This window comes from Rhopalosiphum padi, chromosome 2 (genome assembly GCF_020882245.1).
Source record: "Rhopalosiphum padi isolate XX-2018 chromosome 2, ASM2088224v1, whole genome shotgun sequence".
Classification (NCBI taxonomy): domain Eukaryota; kingdom Metazoa; phylum Arthropoda; class Insecta; order Hemiptera; family Aphididae; genus Rhopalosiphum; species Rhopalosiphum padi.
In genome coordinates this window covers 22,397,151-22,413,221 of record NC_083598.1, presented here as the reverse complement: position 1 = coordinate 22,413,221, position 16,071 = coordinate 22,397,151, and the positions used below count along the sequence as shown (strand labels likewise).

Sequence of the window (16,071 nt, the reverse complement as noted above, 5' to 3'; positions counted from 1 at the left end):
TAAAAAAAATAAAATAATTTAAAATACAATATGAATTATATCAGAATTATATTATATACCTACTAATCACTACTACTACTACTACTACTACTACTACTATTACTATTACTACTACTTCTATTGTCTATTACAACTATTACTACTACTACTACTACTACTACTTCAATAATACTACTTTACTATACTACGGTCGATGCACGTATTGTGTGTATATTATTGTATTATGTATACACATACGCAATCCCGAGGAAAATGTCAATATTTGTATTTAATTAAAGGCTCGAGTTCAAACAAGACCGCCAAAACACCAATAACACGACGGCCGGCTACTATGCATATAATATTATACAACACCGGCGCCGCATGTCCGCGAGCTTTCGGTTTCATAAATTATAATTTATAATATACGCGGAACGCCGCGCACCGCTTTTTGTCCTCGTCGTCGTCGTCGTCGTTTTCGTCGCCACCGTCGTTTATAATATAATATGACGTTACGTCTTACTACAATATTGTACAGGTACCTATAACGTTTCGAACACGGAAAGCGTACAGCACATACATATATTATAATATGCATTTTGTGTGTATGGGACCACTCCGGTCAACCCCTATAGCTACACCCGCAACCAGCTTGCGTCGTATTATATACATCGACGTGGTATAAAAATTGTATGCATATATTCAAACGTATAAAAAAGGCTGAGAATATAATAACCCAAAAATTCCGATCAGATGTCTGAAAAAAAATACGTCAACAATGTACCCTTAAAGTTCACGATAATAGATTTTTTGATTATTTTAAGCCAAGTCGAAGAATATTCGCTTGTAAATCTGTACTTACTGCGTTATTTATGTGGAAAAAAATACAATATTAGATTAATATTTCACAGCCGAACTTGACGCCGTCCGTTGCTACCACCCTATAACCTAACCCTCGGTTTTTACGTGCGCTTTGTCCGATTTAATATTCTGTTATTTTAATTTGTATTTTTAATATTATAATACTGTTTTGCAACTAACACAATATAACACCTGTGCTCATAGGAAAATATTTTATGAAATTTATATTTATTATAAACTATCGTATAGTCGTGAAAAAAGCACTGAATTTAAGATGAATCGGATTTCTCCTTTATTTAATCGACGTTTAGCCCGTAGGCCGTACACGCCACTATGTAGACATAATTAAAGACACCATTGAAGTATAAATCTACAATAAAAATAATTTTAAATCTTTTACAAGTCGATATGCACTAGCACGTTTCCCGTATACTATCCGCGCATATCATTATGCGCAAAATATGTTTCGATAATAAGATAAGCTTTTCCCTTTACGTGTTTATAAATATAACCGCTTCAAATCGAACTGCAGAATTCTATTAAATATACGTACGATGACATCGATCTCGGTGACCTAATAATATACATAATTCAATAATCATATTAAACCTACACTATTGGATCGTTATATCGACCTCATAATATCTGTTATACACGCACTCGTAAATTAGCGTGTTGAGCTGCAGACCTTACGATTTACGATAGTGCACCAGTGGCGGTCAAACTGGTGGGAAGGGGTTGGTGAGGGGGATAGATCCCCCATGACTTTTTTTCTTTAATATTTATAACAATTAAATGTATGTATATATATATATAAATTGTACTATAATGTTAATGTATTACATTTTGTTTTATTTTTATGCCACATCCCCTCCCCTCATTGCAAAATAATTTGACCACCACTGTAGTGCACCAATATAACACTACCAATGCAGTGCTGGTTAACAATTTTAAGTAGCTGATCACAAATTTACAGGTTAAACATTTTACGGAGCGTAGGTACCTATAATATTTCAGAGCATGAACTCCCGGTTACTTAATTCATCAATGTCATCAAATCGGTCCACAGATCATCCACACATTTACCGCCATATTGAGTGTATAACTTCTAAATTATTGATACCATAAACATTCAGTGATCACTGATCAGTATTCACATAAATTATTGGATAAATATGCATTTCTCAATACATGTCAATTGACTCGTCTCGTTGCATATAATGTATACGATAATAGGTACTGATATATAAATATATTATTATAATATGTTCACGTTATTTCTTGATTCTTCATATCATATACGTAGCATCATTAATATTTTAATCTTATGATCAGCATTCTATTATTAAAATTGAAACGTTTTACTATAATGACAAATTATTTCAGTATCAAAAATATTAACTGTGTATTATACTTCGACAATCTGATCGGACTCTGATTAGGTAGTAATATTAACGTACTATAAATTATAATACCGTAATAACTATAATGACTAATATAATTTTTACATAAAGTGCTGTACAATTTTGTTAGTAAGAGAATGTTTATAAATATCTTTAATGTTCAAATAATTTACGTCAATACGTTAACGGGTGACTTTGACGGTTTTGATGTTTTTGATTTCGGTTTTAATGAAAATAACGGTTAGCTTGGTCTGAGCTTATAATAATATGTGTGTACCCAAATCATCTAACGTGACTTTATGCGTGTATAGGTCGTTGATCCGAAAAATCTGACGCCGGTTCCAGGAGGCATTGGATAACGATAACAATGACGGTGATGACGACAACAACAACGATAATAATAATATATTGGCCGTAGAATATAATAATAATAATAATAATATCATACTTTTGCGCTAGTACTGCGTATTATTGCAGTGATCCGCCGCCGCCGCCGCCGCAGTAGTCGTCGGCGGCGCGCGCGGATAAGCAATCGAATTCTCAGAGACGGAGCCAGTGGGCTCCGGTATACGCCGGTGAGTGGTTGTGTTCGAGGGGTTGAACGGCTGGTTGAGTGGGCAAGTCAGGTGGCGGGCGGGGGAGGGACGCGACCGCTTTCCACCCCGCGCCATGTCGTGTGTATACGCACTCGACGGCACGCTCGGTACGGCGGCGGGGGGTAGGTTAGTATACACACACACACACGCGCGCGCGCGCGCGCACACACACTCTCTCTCGGGGGCGCGTATAGGGACATCAATACCGGTGCTCGTATACAATATATATACTATGTATATACACACACACACACACACACACACACACACACACACACATACACACTCGCGTACACACGTGCATCGTTCACGACGTAGCATACGCGTAGGTATATGTATATATATACGTATACGGAATGTTTCGTGTGACGGTTGTCACCGCAAATGATTTATTTTTCGTGTAATTTATTTTGTAAAAACTCGTTAGACGTGGCGATTCCGATGTGACGCGAGGCCCCCGTGGCAATATTCTAAGCGCGGTTTCGACTCGAAACGTTGCTGCACGTTTCCGTCGTTGAGGCCGCGAAGGTCGGTCGGAAACCTCGGCGGTTTGCCGAATTCAGCTGTGAACACCATGATTATAATATAGTACACGTATAATCGGATGTTCTGTGATCAGACATAATATAACATCGACGACGTGGGTACCGATCGTTATTCGTACACGACGCGTATGGATGCAGTCGCGATAAGGATTTCGCAGAAAACGTACGAGTTTGAGTGTTTCGCTGTTAAGTCGGCTAACCAACAACGACTTCGCCACTATATTCGCCCTCTATAGCCCTCACCGGGTCGTACAAAAATTAGTTCAATCGTTTCAAAAATGTGTACATTTTCAGGTTTAACTATCCTGTGCAAAAAAAATTAAAAAACGGTAAAAGTAGTATTAAAGCATATTACTTACTACATTATATAGAGTCTATATAGATTTAAAATTTAAATCATCATAACCCTCGTGTATTCACGGAAAATTATAAAATAAAACTATAAGCATAACTAATTATATAATGTTGTGTAATAGGGTACCTACTTATACATGATTGAGAGAGATAATAATCACACCACTTGCATTGGGGGTAATGATGATAATTAGAACCGATTTTTTTTTGTCGAGCTTTTTTGTGTTTTCAATACAAATCATAAAATAATCGTGTGGTTTGACTATATTTTAAACGCGGCGAAAAATATAAAACAAAATAATGATAGCTTCAATCCGTAAAACGAATTTTTAAAACGTTATTTGTTCACTGTAGGGACCGATGCGATGAGACATCCTGTATATTGTATATAATATTCACGTATACCGCGGTATATATATGTACAGGTATATGGATGCGTGTGAAACAGCCCTTTACACCATCACCAAGATGGTATTTTATTAATGAGCATACTACCATAGGTGAGTCGCTTATTATATACGACGACAGGACGGACTCGTTTTTTGTCATGCGTGTGAATTACAGACACCTTTTTATCCTGTTTATTATTATTTCTATCGCGTGTGTACGTCGGTAAGAGGTTTTTTTTTTTTTTTAATTTCTTCGCTCATAATAAATTATTTTTATTCGTCGGAATTACATATTTCTTCGTTATTACACTACAATACGTATCGCTGGGTGCCTAAATATATAAATATATTTATATGTGTGTGAAGTATTGTGCCTACACGCCTTTTTGGGCGGCAAGACTATAACAATATAATATTATAAGCAATTATTTTTTAAAATATTTTTCCGATTTACTTAGATAGGTGGGCAGAGTGAGTAATTGTCCTCCTGTTAGAATTTTATTAATATTTTTTCGTGTTTAACCAACTATAATTTTAATAATATAAAATAACGTAAATATTTATTTTATTTATATTATTATTGTTTTATTGATTTGTAACTGGAAATTTAAAAAATGTAATAACCGAAATGTTTTGTAGGGTATTTTTTCTGATATATATTAATATGAACGATTCCATAGAAATATATATTTTATTACATGTTATGCTTCGATTAGTGATGACAAAATTACGCAGAACACAGTCCACAACTGGCATAGTTTTTAGTTGTAATTTGTTACACTACAAATTATATACAGCGCCATCATGATAACATCATAATAATACTCATATGTTTAATGCGATAAAATATGTAATGAGAATTTGATTTTACTTAACTATATGCTAATGTTTTAATAGGTTCTAATTCATGTTTCAACAATGTAAAAAAAGGTAAATAATATTAACACATTTATAACTGCTATTGCAATTGGTTTAAATGCATACAATCAGTAGTATAAATTATATTTATTTCAAAAACTCAAAAATCGATATCATCATCGTAATAGTTTGCGTTGATATAACAATTATTTAGGGATTTTGAGTATTTTTTTAAAAAAACTGATTCCAGTGAAAAATGATACCCGGCATACCTTCAAGTTAGCAGCTGCTGCACGACACCAAGATTTATCGACGGATATATTCTCGGTGCAGTTCTATAGTTTCGTGTTTTTTTTTTTTTATTATTATTGATAAAATGCGCGGCCACGGTCGTCGCCGATCCCGTAAAATAAAAATATAAACGTTTTCGAAGTATTTAAAAGAAATATAGGGAGGGGGTAGAGAATACAAAAACGATGAACTTTTTTTCACCCCAAGTTTATATATGCTATTATATTATATGTACGTATAATAATGTATAGATAAAAGTTAACGAATTTCCGATCACGTCCCATTATGCAAAATACTGAAAGCCGGTAGTCGGTCAAATATATTTTATGTTTATATTTAAACTCATGTTGCAGTATTTAGTATTCACCAACTGTTTTTCCCCCCTACGCCCCCTATCGCCGCGCACCGCCGGATGCACCTCCGCGCTCATTGTGTACACGGTTTAACTGTACGCATAAATCTGTGTGCGTAAAAAGTTTGCACCCTAAAAAAAGCAGTATTATTAGCTAAAATCTTAAAAAAAAAAAATCACGGTTATAGTTTTGTAACGGTTTAAAAACATCGAGCCTACCGTAGCCTGTGTACCGTATATGTTTCAGAGAAGACGTAGTCTTAAGATAACCAATAGATCATCCAAAACCATAACGAAATTAAAAATGTTCGTTTAATTACAATATCAATCTAATTATTCTGTATTCTGATTTAATAGTAAAATATTATATGCTTACAACTATTACCCATACGCATTTTTTCACACAATTGTTGAAATCAATGTTAAATCTTTTACAGAGCTCACTGTCGATTCCGTCGGTTATCCGTCGAAAGTTGAAACATGGAATTATTCTCTCCAGACCGATAATCATTCGAGATTTGAAGCACATTAATAACTATAACTTTTCGTATCTCCGTAAAAATAATGCACTAGGCGTAGGTTCATATTATCTCAAAGACCATTCTTTGGAAAGTGAACCAGACACGATTAAGAAAATTGTCACGCAACACTGCACATGGTGATTTTTAGCTTCCAGAATTTTGCTGAGTATAATTTTTCATTATTACAACGGGAAATAATATATTGATTGAAATTAAAAAAAAATCTGATCTATTGCATTTTTTAAAACTGTCTCCTCTCTGAAACACACCATTATTACTTATACACAAACGCGATCAGCAAACACCAAAGTACCGTACATATTATTAACAGGAACAAGAACGAAAAAAACTCGTATACTTTAATTTATGGCGAATATTATCCACATGGATATCAACGTAATGTCCACACTCACGATGTGTGAACATTTTATTGTAATTAGGGTTGCGAGCTTAACACCGATACATACTGTACAAACCAAAAATGTCCATATAAATGCAAAATGTAATTCATTGTTATATAATTCAAACTCTAGGTATGTTATCAAATTTACATTTCACTATAAGCTAAAAATAATGCACTTGGCTATAAATCCAGTGAATTATTGAAATTATGGATAATTACAGTGTATACGTCATAATACGATGATTGAGACCGGATATCGAAGTATTATGTACTCGTGTAGCACTACAAAACGTCACTTATACGGAATAATTACTATTATTATTCTAATTTATAAACATATACCTCTATATTATATATATACAATATACAATTATAATAAATACACATATAACTACGTATTTATTTTTTGAACGTGATTACAAGTCTTGAACATGTTATGCTAACGGTTTTATAAAATACTGCTGGTTTACCGATTTCTGTATACGTCGTATGATATACCATAGTGATGTCGTGTTTTTAATAACAATTTACAATCTATCAACCATGTTTTTTAGAACCACCGCAGTAAGTATAGTAAACGTTGGTATAGGTTGGCGTCGAGCAGTCGCGGATCCAGTGGGGTAGGTAAGGGCGCCCCCCCCTGTCGGATGTATCAAAATGTGTTATTTAAATTTTAATATTTTGCGTTATCTTAGGTGAATGTACTGTTATATTATTCAATCACAAATCTTCGTCTTTTATTTTTATAACAAACGTTTAAAGTATTCATAATAATTAATAAGAAAATATTGCATTAAGTACTATTGCATGTGTATATAATATATATATAAATATATATACATACCCGTATTTACCAGTAGGTAAATAGTAAATATGTATATAGATATTTATGATCCGCCCCTCCCATTAATGTAGGTTGGATCCGCGCCTGACGTCGAGCCGCTTTGGTAATAAAACTATTATGCGCAAATATAGTTTATCGCCGCAGCGTCGAATATGAACTTTCCGCCATCCGACGAGCGCCCGCGTAAAGGAAACGCGCGTGTGTATAACACTGCTGTGGTGCCTCTGTCTGTACAATTGTTTTTATTTACCTCGTACAAAAATTTGTCCGTATTGATTTGCCTATATACGGTTATTATTTCGGTTTGCGGAATACTACGCGAAAATCCTATTTCCGATTTTAATGACACGTAAAAATATTACGGACGAGTAACGACGAATTGACATATTATATTATTACATCAATATATATATATATTATACTACAAATACGGTATCATATATTCTACTGCGAGTATATAATAATAACGGCGGTCGTATATATACATAATAATATGTACATAGAAGCGGGCGAGTTCTGTCGATTTACGAGCGCGGGCGCGTTCGGGTCAGTTCAATACGTTGTAATATTAAATACATAATATACGTATATCATATTATATAATATGCGGGTCTCTCGGTTCAGAACGACCGGGGCCGGCGGCGGTCCCTCGTCATCCGCATTCGATTAGGGGGTATGTTCGGGCGGACGAGGGCGCGTTGTATTATACACAGTAGGTAGGTATAATATTATATTTTAGGCGATCGTGAAATCGGTAAACGCGGACGTCTGTTATTTTCGTGTACGTCGGGTCCGCTTTACCCGTAACTCGTCGTATACGAAACGTTCTTTTTTTTTATTTCTACGACACGTTATTGTACAGTATATTATTATAATAGAATGACGTTACGTTATATTTGAACACGGCGTTTTGGATAGGCAATACAGGTACACAACCGTCTCGTTCCCGCGGTGACAGTTGCTGTTCTCCGGTAATCCTATGACATAATAACGTTGAGCAGGGTTTCCACCACACCGGAACACCGCGGGTCCTGCCATGGTTCCATTTATTTGATGTGTAGGCATAACAAAACGTCGGTAACGGGTTACCTAAAAGTTGATTATAATATTCGACTCTGCTACGCGACACGTCGACTCTAATGACACTCCCTTATCCAACCTAACCCGGCTTTAGAATGGTAATACCAGTTAACACTAACCAGTTTATTCGTTTACGTTTTGTCCACTTGGAATGTGTGACGAACATTGAACAATCGATATTGCTTTCAAATATTGCACACATCACTTCAACGCACCGCTGCCGAGCTAAGCGCGGTACATAGTAACGTTTGTATTATAATGTACTTATTGTTGTCTTTCGGCCTCCGCGTCATTTGGAAAAACGTAATACGAACATAACAACAATTTCAAAACGGACTAAGATAGCTGAGAACTTATAATTTAATGATTGAGGAATGTGGAGGAATGATATAGAAACGTGTTGTATATTTTCTGATTTGCCTTCATCGGTGTTCTTTACTCTCACAATGTAAACTTTAATGTTATTTATTTACCGTCAAAACATTTAGTATGAACATCTCAAGTATATAAAATAACTTGATTGATATGCATATTAATAGCCCGGTGTCAAAAACGTTTATCGTTTTCGGACGTTTTTTGGTTAATCACACAAATCAAACCTTGAAACCTTTTATTCACATGATCTTTGACGAATAATTTAACGGACGCTTTGTTTATACTTAATATATTATTATAATTTACAAATGTTGCACTGATTCGTACCTAAAATAGTATTATACGTATTATATTAGTACTATTATGATTTGCGTCGCTAAAAATATTTCACAAAAAATGAAAATGCTTCTGTTGGCCGACTCGTATTACACGGATCGTATAAGCATCATGATATTATATACGTTCGAACATAAAGTACGACTTATATTTAGGCGGCTAACAATGCCGGTGTCCTGCACATTTTATCCTCTTCCCGTCTCTCTCCGTGTTCCCTTCACTGACTAGTCAAATATTATTATTTTTCTTCGTGTATACTCGCGTTTACGTGTAAATACGTCACATTAGCGTGTTCGTATAAAATGTAATATTATATTATGTAAGACGTACACATACGACACGAACGTCGTGCGCGGCTCGACATTTATTAGATATTATTATATTATAATATACTGCAAATACAGGAGGGGTTTTTATGCGTTTTTCCTCAGATCCTGTTCGGAAAAACACGGCCAACCACCATGTGCACACACATACACGACATAACCACACGAGTTTCGGTGCATTTTGTGCCGAAAGGATGGTTATTCGTTTTTTTTGTCGTGGCACCTTGTTATGGCTGCACCGTGAATCGTACGAAACGTAAAAATATCGGTCTGCGCGTAGTACGGCGACCACGCATGTCGTCGAAATAATATAACGCGAAGTGCCGAGGCCGCAGACACGTACATATATATAGTATAAGTATTATAGGTTTTCTGCACGGAAAAAAGCAATCAACCGGGTCCGAGTAATAATTTATGCAAATAAACATCGAATTAAATTTAATTATAAGACGATTAAACATTTTTTTGGTTGTTTTGCGATAGATGTTAAACGGTCAGCGAACGAAAAAAAAAACCAAAAATTTCATCTAGTAATTTTGAGTTTGCCACCTAGGGGAGGTGGCTCCGGTTCAGGAAACGGGCACGTCAAATTTTATAGAAATCGCCGAACACACACGATCGCCGATTCGCTTTTTATAATTTTTTTTCTTTTTCTGGCCGCGTCGTCGATGCAACGTATATTTTCATATAGGTACATTGAAATATTATACACATAGTTACTCACCCTGGTAAATGTTCAAAATCTATAAATACGTAGGTCATCGCAGATAATATGTACAAAATATTATACTACATAGTGTATAGGTAGGTCGACCGTGGTATACGTTTTTATTTTCCATTATTATAATACCGGTGTTAGTATTGTAGGTATGTATATACCTACCCACCGTAGCTATATACGTGTATTATATGTATACCTGCAGCCGTGCGTTGAAATTGTTCTACAGTCGGGGGTTCCTTGTTTTGCCCCTTATCGATCTCGAATAAAGTCGATTTACTATTTAGAGTTCCGCCGCGGCCGCGTATTTTATTTCGTTTTCTCGTGACAAAGGTCGCGAGGAAAAACAACCTCGTGATATAGCTAGCTACTATACACATTCGGCCGTACGCACTTACTTATTAACAACGTACGCGCACCGTATCGTTTTGAAATATTTATTCGTAGTACCAGTATAGGTAGTATACCTGCCTATATAACATATACGCGTGCATCACGGCTAGTGACTATAATATTATTAGTCGGCAGCAGTCCCATGGAGGTTAAAAAATACGCATTGTTCAAAAAATTATAATATATTATACATTTTTATTATTTAACAGTATATTAAGATATAATATATTATATATATATATATATATATATTATTGTAATTGTATGCAATATTTTCGTGCTATAATCGTATTATTATTGTTGTTGTTGTTGTTGAGTTAAATACTGTTTTGCTAAAAAATGTATTTCGCACAAAATTTATGCACATACATAATATAATAGCTGTCACTGTGATTGTCTAATATTTCTTCAAAAAAAAAATAAATACTTTTAAACAACACTTAAGAATCTGACTTGATTAGCGCTTTGCAAATTATTCATTATTAAATTTTGTTAAAAAGTATTTTTTCTTTAGAAATAAGTTTAAAAAAATTGTTTAATTTAATTTAGCTTTAACAATTTTGTAGGTGATTCAATTAGATATTGATGTAACGATCTCCGTATATTTTTAAGACAAAAGAAAAATGAAATTCAAACTGAACTTTTTTTTAATTTAATAAACTTTAAACAATTCATAATTGGTGTTGATTTAAATCTATGATTTATATTTATCATTTTAATTTCTTTCGCATACATTTATATTTTATTAGGTAATATTTTAATAACAAGTTATCATTTTATCAAAATATACAATAAATAGAATACTGTAAGTGTGTAAAAAAAAATATTGATTTGAACCAAACTATAAAAAATGTTGTTTAGTTCAAATATTTGAGATAATCAGTTCATTTTTCTAACCTAACCTATCGTTATAATTTATAATGAATATGAATATCAGAATATATACTAGCTAAATACGTATAACTACATGACATTCTTAAAATACAATTGAATTTATTCATTCTATAATAGAAAAATAATAATTTTATTATCGACTGGTCAGTGCACTGGTCGATAGAATATATCGCCTCTTAGCAGTTGAATTAAATACCGTTGTGTAGGTAGTTTAAGTAGTTACCATATTTTATAAATCAATCTAGTTTTCATCTTGTCTACGATGTGTAAATTTTTTGATTTTCCTCTGAACCGACCCATCTCTAGACACTCTAGTCCAACTTCTATGTGTAGGAAATAGTATGCAACCGAAATAAGGCTATATTTTTTATTTTTATTATATTTTATTTTTTATAAAAAAAACTAACAGCCGTATAGTAGAGTTCTATACTTATACACATGATTTTCGAAATTTCGAACGTTCAGTTTCAATCCATGTTTAACGCGATGACCGTTTGATCTACTTTTCTCATTTTTTTCTTTCACTGGGTTGTCTTCTTCAGTATTGTCATCGTGCATTCATGCGCGTATAATATTGTAAACGCAATTTTATTTCAATTCCGACTATAGTACCCTAGCTGCAGTTTGGGACGTTTGGGTCAAATCCATAATACAGAAATGTAACATCACGATAGTGGTTTGCTATACGTTTACAAGCTGTCAATATCGTTCACCCGTCGATTATTACCGATACAAATGCGACCAAGACTGCTGTGGACATTTTTTATATAGATAAACCTGCCTAGTACCTACCACTAAAATAATAATAATAATAATAATTATTATTATTATTATTAATAAATATAATAGTTTTATTTGTTGCGGTCATACGCGGCAGGTCAACGATAAATAATATATTATATACGTAACTTTTGTCATATAAACTTTGGTGTATAGAAAAACATTTATTATCTGTGCACCATGACCGTATATTGAATGCATTTTTTATTATCTACGTACAATTGTTTAGTCTTGGATACAGCGCATTTGCATGCGTGCAGCTTCAAGTCAGGCGTAGCAGACATTGCTACCTGCTCATTTTTCTTTCATATTATGATGAATATAAAATATAAGTAAAATCAAGATTGAATGTATGGATGGGTAATTAATATTTTTTTTAATATTTTACCGTTTCTATAACATTTTACTATATTCTAATAATATGACAAGGTGGTTTTCAGATTTACCTAGTCTTTTCATTGACATTAATATTAAAATAATCATTTTGATATATTAGATATATTTATAATATTGTATAAGTTAAAAATCTAAAACATAACTCTTATATATTATTACTAGGCATTGTGGGCCAATTACTATGCTCTAAATGCACAATATAAAAAATTAAATATTTTGATAAATCATTACAGATTTTTTAGGGGGGGAGTGGCTAATAATTTATTATTTAAGGTAGAAATAACTAGACTTTAGTATGATGCATGATGTATTAGTATAATATAAGTACCTATAATATAAATATTTTTTCATAGCTATTTTTAGTTATCTTTATTAAAATTTAAACCATTGATACGTTTACTATGCTATAGGTACTTCTTACGTGACACGTGCGTACAAAAGAGACCAGAACACTGTTAGCGTTTTTAAATTGTCCTAAAATTTTGAGGAGGGTGACAGGTTTAGCGGTGAGTTTAAATGAGGAAATGAGGCAAACCTTTCACACATAGGCTTAAGCTAAATTTAATTTTTAATATTGTTATCATGTTATAGCAATATTCGTGTACAGTTTAAGACAGGTGGTCATCAGAAGTAATTGAATACCTATATATGTTTAGATTTGTTTTCGGATTATTTTCTTGTTTGACGAATGTATTTTCGCATCAACCACAATAATATAGTATCTAATATAACATACCTATAGATTAAATACATTTTATCAACTATATTTTATCATGGCTATGAATCGTTATTCTTGTATTATAAGATATTATACGTTAAATTTGTTATACCACGCCATCGCACTCATAGTGTCTCGTTTATCGATTAGGTAATTATTATTTCATATTATTATTAGTTAACGCCGCGCGTTTCAACGTACAGAGAAATACAAAATGTCGCAACTTTTTTGGTGTTATAATATTATTATACAAATTTAATCACATTAAAAGTCAAAAAGAAAAATACAAGTATTTAGATATTGGTTATTGTGTCTTTAGATTGGCGATTGCAGTGATTTTCAGCCGGTGACACAATTTTGTAAGGTAGGTAAAATATGAGTAGGTATCATATTATCATAATGAAAACTAATTTATTGAAAAAGTAACTATTTACTTAAACTCATTAGATAACCAGGTGTAAATATGTAAAAACTAATAATTAAAAGTTAGTAAAACGACACGTCAATTTAAATTATTGCGCCTAGGCAACCAATTTAAACGTTTCTGAGTGTTTTTGAACACATGTTTCCTACAAATAATTATTCCAATCTATTGTAGTGGGTATATTACAACATAATTTTACGGAAGCCAGTTTGACAGTTTACCAACCCAACAAAATATAAAGCGTAATGTTCACAAAAGAGCGTATGCAATAATAGGTAATGTAAATGTAATAAATGTTCTACCCAGATAATTGGGTATAACCACTATAACCGCTATAACCAATAGGTAGGTACCAAAATATTTTTGTGTATGAAAGCTATGCTAATTAAAAAAAAAAACAATTACTGGTAATTGGTGTGGTAAGATAAAATGTAAAGAATTATATTATCGTATTTATTACAGTTAAAAAAGTGCAGAATTTATCTGCATGTCGTTGTAGCAATCCCTTCAATTATATTATAATACTATATTACAGATAATACCGAATTCAATACAAATTTAATAAAATGTGTATGTTCATTACGATTTTATCAAAATGACTTAACGAGGCAGTCGGGGCACTAACACCGAATGTCTTTGAATCGATCCAAGAATCACCAAACGGTAAAAGTGGCACACGTTACTTAGGTATAGGTAGGTACCTAGTAGTTTTCGGCCAAAGTTTGCTCATACATAATATACGTGTTTTATTAATGATCATTATCGTTGCTCGCGGGCAATAAAACCTAGGTACGAACTTTTGTTAGCACGACGTATATATTGATTTAAATCTGTACGCTATGTTTTTATGTGAAAACAACAATCAGGTATTTTCAATTATGTACAGTTTTTGAAGCCCGTTGGCGAAATTTATTGTAGAAAAGTTTTAAGTTGGGAAAGTAAATAAAATAAATAAATCTTTGCTGTAATAAATAGTATGTATTTTTTTTCATCACTTAACTTCTGCGTCTTTCATTTTACAGTGGACGTGGAACACCAGATGCCCGTTGTAGTTGCGATTACTCGATAATTTAATTTCATGCCATTGAAGAAAAAAATTATCTATAGGTAAGTGGAAATATATAAAGGTTACAATGACGTAGCCAGGAAGTCATTTTTATTTTTTTCAAGTGTACCTATCAGCAATACATTATCTTAACTCCTCGACACAAGTCCCTCTTGAAAAAAGAGACTTAAATGTATCTAAGTGATCGAATTATACGTCTAAATATTTCAATCAAATTATGATTCGTATTTATTCGTTATAACGATAACTCATAGGTAAGTACACTGCGAAAGACTAACTAATATTATATACTGAATCTGTATAAATATTTTATTATTTTAGCATTATCATTAAATCAACGAATTATACACAAATATAAAATGAAATACCTCTGTAATAATTATTATAGTAAGTATAGCTAATATTTATAAATAAGAACAAAGGCATAAATAAATAAGGAGAGAAGGGATAGGTAAAAATATTAAAAATATAAAAAAAAATTTAAAAAAAAAATAAATATTAAAGTTTATTTAAAGTACGAGTTTGTATTACGACTATAAGTTAAGTGATAGATATAACTACTTATAAATTAATGTTAAAAAATTTAATTAGTAGAATTAAAGTAGGTATTTACCTATCTAGCGAAATATCCTGTGTATAAAATTATTGAGAAAACCCTTTAAGTAAAAATTTAAATATTAGGTTCTATAAAAAAAAATCAGAATTTTTACCAGTGATCATTATTTACTCGAATTCTAATCGAAATCCTACTAAAATATATTCAAGACCTGAAATAAGAAAATAATGTTATCCATTGCCTATAGTTTAATATCGTAAAACGATTTTTAAATACTTTTCTTCTATAAAATAACAACAAAAAATATATACAACCTATCGCAGTTTGATAGTTGATGCGTGTAGGTTTTTACTCTTTATTAATAATTTTATTATCTTGGTAGATACGTTTTATTTTTCAGATTGCATTACGAAATTATTTGACCAAGTTGAAGAAGATGAAATAATAAAATTAATTATTTTTGAATTTAATGTATTTAAAAATGTGAATTAAGTACAAAACCAATTTAAATATAAATGTTTATTTATTTTAAGTGTATCATCTATATTATCTAATATCTAGTTATTACTTTTTAAAAACTGATTAAACAATTTTATACACTGGATTAGATAAT

At 32.4% G+C, this 16,071-nt stretch overlaps 1 long non-coding RNA gene across 1 annotated transcript; it reads left to right on the top strand.

The window, feature by feature from the left end:
* The first annotated feature begins 14,871 nt into the window (after window positions 1-14,871).
* On the top strand, window positions 14,872-15,289 carry LOC132919758 (uncharacterized). The gene is made up of 3 exons (XR_009660668.1): window positions 14,872-14,943; window positions 15,007-15,156; window positions 15,224-15,289. It is a non-coding gene; the product is annotated as an uncharacterized LOC132919758 (long non-coding RNA).
* Window positions 15,290-16,071: the final 782 nt, after the last annotated feature.